Raw genomic sequence first — 6722 nt, forward strand, 5'->3', positions numbered from 1 at the left:
AATGACGAAGCCCCGCGGCAGCGAAGCCGGCAGTGCGCCGGCGCGTCCCTTCCCCCGATCCAACTTGTGTCTTCATCGCTGTGTGATGCCAAATTAGGAGCACCACCAGGTGTGCCAATCCCTTCCCTTCCGTTACTGATGTGTGAAACCCTACCTTATGCCAATTTGCTATCTCTATTCGGATCTGATCTAATGACGTGTATACATGTATTATGCCTGCTAATTTTGATCCTTTAAATTAGTAGCTTCACTGTATATGATAATGATGATTTCGATCCTTTTGTATTTGTGCGACAACATGGAAAAAGGATTTGCTTTGCTTCTTTGCAATACCTTGTTGCTTGCTTCTAAAAGCTTAGTTGAGCCTGATGTCTTGAATAGTTGAGTCTGACAATTATTAGTCATAGTATTGTTATTATGTTAAGTAACTTAAGGGAATTCAGACTTGCTTGTTATGTCAACTAAGGGTACAGGTAAATTGCATGATTTCTTTTTTTTTTCATGACTAGCAAATGACCGAGCGTTGCTAAAAGTAGTGCACTAAAATCAATAGGCACTTTGAATTTTAACTCAGCTTGACAACATTCGATGCTGAGCGTCAATCAAATAAATAGTTGCATAATGTGATTTCATCAGAAACTGCAATTGACAACATAGTACCAAAATAGATTAAATTACTTCATCTTCATTTCCAGAACCAGTGAGCACGGAAAGTTATAGTCATCTTCATTATAGTTAATAGATTAAATTACTTCCGACACCTCTGCATGCTGTCTAGACTCGGTGAATCATGAAAATTAAACTTCCCATACACAAAAACCAAAATATGTATTATTCCTGGACTCCCTTGCTATAGTGTAGGAAGATTTCCGACAAAGCAACAAACTTATGCACTTCTGGATCCTATGATCGATCCTTGCACCGAAAGATATGTAGACATTTGTACTTTTGGAGCTCTGTATATGATAATGATGATTTTTAGCTTTATGGTTATTCACCTTTTTTCTGCTATTTGTGTATTGATCTTAGTGGACCTAAGGTACTACTGGTATTAAGCCAACTGCCCCTGAGCCCTGACTGCATATGTTTCCAAGCTAAACCGTCATCACCATCCCCTTAAGGTCAGCAAGTACAAATGCCTCGTGCTTGAACGGTACAAATGCCTCGTGCTTGAAGTAAAAGGTCCTATTTTTGTGCATCTCCTAACTGAAATTTGTGGTAGTTTGTATTATTTCAAACAGATTCAGACTGTGCTTGAACTAAAAGGGCCTACTTTTGTGCATGTTTTGACTAGAAATTGTGATACTTTGTATTATTTCAAACAGATTTAGACCGTGCTTGAACTAAAAGGGCCTATTTTTGTGCATCTTCAGACTGGAATCTGTGGTAGTTTGTATTATTTCAAACATATTTCTTGAACTAATAAGGCACCTGATGAGGGTACAAGTTGCTTCCTGAAGCGTTGGTCAAAGTGCTTCAAGAGGACTTTTAGTTTCAGTTCCTTGATAGTAGATTCCAAGCTGTGAACATGTATGTTTGATGACTTGAATATTTAGCGATCATGATGCCATGGAACTTGTTTGCACGTGTCTCATATTTCTTGAATTCATGGCTTCATGCTTGCTTGAAAATGTCTCGTAGTCTTGTTATCTTTTTTTTTTTCTAAAAACGGGATGGCATTTGCTTGGTAGTTGCCAATGTTTTGATGAGTTATCTTGGTGCCATGGTTGCAGGTTTATGTTAAGAGCACGTTTTTTATTCACTCCATCTGCGAGCCTCAAGTAAGCCCTTCATTGACCAGCTATTTCTACTGTTTATTTGCTTTTCCATAGTCATGATACTATGGTTCTATAATGTTGTACAGTCTCAGTGTCAGATAAATGAACAAGATTTTGAAATTATGATCTAGCTATTTCAGTGTGCCTAACTTGAACTATGCTTCATAAATGAAACAAACGGATGCTTTGCCTGTGAATTAGCAGATGCTGCTATCTGTTGTCCGCTTCTAGATGAACATTACATATTGCCTTGATGGTTCTTTCTGAAAATAGGGTGTAGACATTAATTGAGAAACTTCTTATTGGACGGCCTAGAGACATTTAGATTAATACTCTCTCAAAACATAAAATATAACCGTATGCATCTTCTCTATTGTTACCTTCAGGTTGCTCATGTTATGCTTTTTCATTCCAGTAGTAGTAGGATGGTAGCTCCTGGCAGTGTCTTTAGTTCACTACCATTGTTAGATAAATCAAAATGCCTAACAAAAGTATATATTTAGTGAACAGATTTCTCCCTGCACTTTTCTATTTACATCTGTGCATTGCAGAGAGATTAGTATGGAGGAGGACGACAACTCCGCCCGAGCCCGTGCCCACGACCGCCCAAGCTGCCATAGCTCAACACTGCCTTTGCACATGGATTCGGCCATGCCCACCCTGCCCTGATCTAGCTGCCCGTTTAATTTTGCCACTGAGGAACTGGCGCCCATGGAGGTACGCCCCTTCCAGTGGTGGGAGGACAAGCTGGGAGCAGATTGCGGAGGTGGTGGCGGAGGTGGTTGAGGACGACAACGACAAGCCGCCCTGGCTCTGCCTGCCCTAGCTGAAATAGCTCTGCAACCAGCTTTGAAACAACAGCTATTGCAGGAGCATCCGCAACCTAACTCCATCAATTCCCATATTACATAATTGATATTGGTTTGTAATTTTGCCATTTGTAGCGCCAAAAGAAATTAACACATTGTACGACTGTATTGTGTACCATCGTAGATCGTCACTGGATAATTTGCATGACTGTCATATACATGAGACAAAAAAAATACATAACATGTAATTGGTCTTCGCAGGCTGCAAACTACCTAGACCTGCCTGAGTGTCACGGAGATGATGAAGGGGGAGACTTTAGAGGACATTCCCAAAAAGTTCAACATCAAGAACGACTTCACGACTGAGGAAGAGGAGGAAGTGATGAGGGAGTAATAGTGGGCCTTTCGATAACAACAACAATATCCTATAACCAGGCCAGAGGGGAGGTGCTTGTTCATGATATTGAGTTATGTTTGTTTTGTTGGTCGTGAGCAGACTATTTTGCTACTTCGATGTAATTTTTCAACCAAATTTCACAGCATTGCTTAAGAAAAAGATGTGGACGATAAATAGTGTGCTGGGTTGTTTCATGTGAGCTATCTTCTTTGAGTAAAATTCACCGGGTGTCTGTTTTGACACACAAATTATGGCCAGCCTCTCACAAGCATTTCGTTTGATGGTCGAAGCAAGTTAAGCTGAGCACTAGACTAATTTGGTTTTTCTTGAGTTGTGAGTATATCTCATGGTGGTCACTGCTATGATTTGATCTGAAGTCATCTGTCTGTTGCATAAAAGGTAGGTACATAGAAACAGCTTGAGCTTTTGTAACTTAAATCATATAATCTAATAATCTATCATTTTGATAATTTTGTTTGTGTCTGTTAATTGTATGTCTTGTTCTAATCTTTAGCTCCCGTAGCAACGCACGGGCACTCACCTAGTTTTTACAATAATACTTACCAACCACCTTTAAGAGAGTTAGTGCTTAATCAGGGCAAATTAATGGATAGCATATCTAAGAAGCTAGCATCTAATAATAAAACCTTAGAATCAATTAATATTAGAATGGAAAGCTTTTCCAATACTATCAAAAATCAGCCTAGCTTTAATAAGATGCTAGAATATCAGTTGCAACAGCTTGCTCCCTTTGCTACTGCCAATGACCAAGGTAGGATTCCTAGACAACCAGGGGAATTAGAAATTGCAAATCTTGTAGACATCTTTAATGCAGGAAGCTACTGGAGTGATCCTCCGAGAGGAACATGGATTGACTCGTCTCTGCCAACCAAGAAAGGTGATCTAGGGAGACCAGTTATTCCGATCTCCATTGGAAGTACAAACTTTAACGAGGCGATCTGTGACTTCGGTGCAAGCATCAACATCATGCCTAAGGTGATATATGAAAGACTCTTTAATTATCCTTTATCATCCACAACCATGTGTTTGCAGCTTGCAGATCAGTCACTCTGCTATCCCATGGGAATCCTAGAAGAGATCTGTGTACGAGTACGCAACTCGTACGTACCTGCATACTTCACAGTAGTGAACACAGGCACTGATGAGAGGTCGCCTATCATTCTAGGACGACCATTCTTGAACACTACCGGAGCCATTATTTATGCCAGCAATGCCAAGATTACTTTCAACATTTAGGGCAACAGGGAAGACTTTTCTTTCAAGAATAGGACATTGTCATTCCCTGCTCAGAAGGAAACTGTCGGCAGTAGAAACAGGAGTAACACTCAGAACAAGGCTAAGACCAAGAACAAGGGCAAGAAGAAGGCCCAGAAGACAGAGACAGTAAGGATGGTCACTGCAATCCGCATGGAGTATGACCACCTGCTTAAGTCTCCGCATATGATCAAGAAGGACAACCCAGGTGTCCTGACTATCTTATGCTCCATCAATAGATGTTACTTCTACAATACTATTTGTGACACCAGATCGGGCATCAACGTTATGGCTAAGGTAACGTATGAATTCCTATATGGTACTATGTCTATGAACCCCACCTATGCGTAGCTGCAGTTGGCGGACCAGTCCTTTCGTTTCATGGAAGGGATAGCCAAAGACGTCCCTATCCATATCGACGACCACTACATCCCCACTGACTTCCTAGTCATCGATATGGGTGAAGATGAATGTGATCCACCCATCATCTTAGGAAGACCGTTCCTCAACACTACCAAGGCCATCATTTATATTGGAACAGGAGAGATCCACTTCCAATTCCCTTCAGAAAAGGTACGCCATCATCTCAATAGCAATTATATGATTGAGGAGGAGCCCAAGAAGAATAGGTCAAGGAGAAGGCGACGTATCCGCCACCAGAAGAAAAAGAATGTTGTAGACGGATGGGCTGATTATGAAGGAGAGGTTTCAAAATTTGAAGATCGATACCCCGACGAGAAGAACACCGTCAAAGAGGAGGTACCAGCAGAAGAAGAGATAGTGATTCCAGACACTCTCCTCCAAGTCACTGTCACCTACAGGGCAGGTATGGAAACCAAAGATAAAATTAGAATCGAATCCTGCACAGGACAAAGCACTTGTGGTGCCATCCGATGCACCTCTCGATTATTGAGCAAACAACAAGGTCCTGTTCAGAGGACTTGAAATCACCAAACACCACGCTAAGAGATAACTAGATATTTATCGGCATTTTCCTTTAGCGTATTTATTTTAATTGCAATAGTCATTGCATCTTTACTTTATTATATCTGCATTAGAAAATAAATATGTTTTGCATTGCATCTAGAAAAAAAATACTAAGCCCCATGTATTTAATGTGTGATGCAACAGCTCACACGTTCATCTACTGTGGTGGCATAAAAATAAGTTTGATCATATTTATTTTTCCTGTCTGCATATCATAAATATGAAAAGCATAAAAATATATTGATCCTATTAAAAGATAAATGGGCATAAGAAAGTTCTAGACTCCCAAAGCTTAGAGATTTATTACTAACGCTTAATCTGTTCCACAAACTTTGTTGTCTATTTGGGTTTCACAGGCTTTAGAGGATCAAGAAGGACTAATAGGCAGAAGGATGCCTGTACCCTGTCGAAGTTCTATCCACATCAGGCAAGTGCTGTTTCAAACAACAACCACCCACAACACTCCAGGAGGATCAGTACGCCTTCTCTGCCCGTCAGCAATCTCAGCAGACTATGCCAACATCCAGCTTGGGGGAGAGCAACCCCCGTATACCAAGCTAAGTATCTCTTACTCACTTATCTATTTATTCCTAGTGCGTTATGATAATATAAAATTGAAAAGATGAATAATCTTAGAAACTCAATAAACATTTATCTTTCATAATTAACTTTGCTAGTTTAGGAGAGCTCTTATATGGAGATGATGAATAGTTTAAAATGAACCTCTAGAATAAACTCTTATATGGAGATGATGAATAGTTGCTCTACCATAATTCCTTGCAAGTACCTAGTTTTCAACCTTGTACTCTTCTGAGTTTTAGACACAACTGTTTAGACTTAAGATTTTGCTCTAAACCTAAAACTTGTGGGTAGCGAATGCTTGATCCAAGTCTAGGTAGTTGACGAATATGATATGGGAAGGTTTTGAGCTACTATTAATCTTGCTCCTAGAGATGCTAGAGTTCTGGAGAATTTATTTTGAAAATCTTAAATTGCTACATGATGAGTTCCTTTATAATGAGAGTTCAAAATTCCTACCACAACCAAATACTCATGCTTACTAGATTAGGAAAGCCTCTCATTTATATATTTCATCCTATAAGCATTGAGGGTAGTTAAGCTGTGTTGACCCTAAGGAACTAGTCATGCAGTTAAAGTCAATATTATGTGCTCTCCATCCATTACTCTTAGCTACTTCTGTCCTTACATGTATGCAACCACTTACATCCACTTCACCATATTCACTATGTGCTACTTCTATTCCTAGAAGTACCACCCACATATACGCACTATACTCTGTGCTATTTCTATTCTGGGAACACGCACCTATACTGCTTGTTGACACCTCGGGTGGCACACAGAATTAACTACAAGCGCACGACTGTGAGTTGTAGCTTTTCACCAAAGAAGTATTCCTAGGGTTATCGAATCCATGAGGAATGTGAAGTGATCTAAAGGCTAGAAGGAAGGATGACT

General features: G+C 40.0%; 1 long non-coding RNA gene across 2 annotated transcripts; it reads left to right on the top strand.

Annotated features, from left to right (window-relative positions):
• On the top strand, positions 1-3241 carry LOC110430131. Of its 2 annotated transcripts, XR_002447374.1 has the most exons (3): positions 1-109; positions 1734-1781; positions 2330-3241. It is a non-coding gene; the product is annotated as an uncharacterized LOC110430131 (long non-coding RNA). The 2 variants fall into 2 exon arrangements; XR_002447373.1 differs by having other exon boundaries at positions 1734-3241.

The sequence above is a fragment of the Sorghum bicolor genome, chromosome 9, assembly GCF_000003195.3.
Source record: "Sorghum bicolor cultivar BTx623 chromosome 9, Sorghum_bicolor_NCBIv3, whole genome shotgun sequence".
NCBI classification, from domain to species: Eukaryota; Viridiplantae; Streptophyta; class Magnoliopsida; order Poales; family Poaceae; genus Sorghum; species Sorghum bicolor.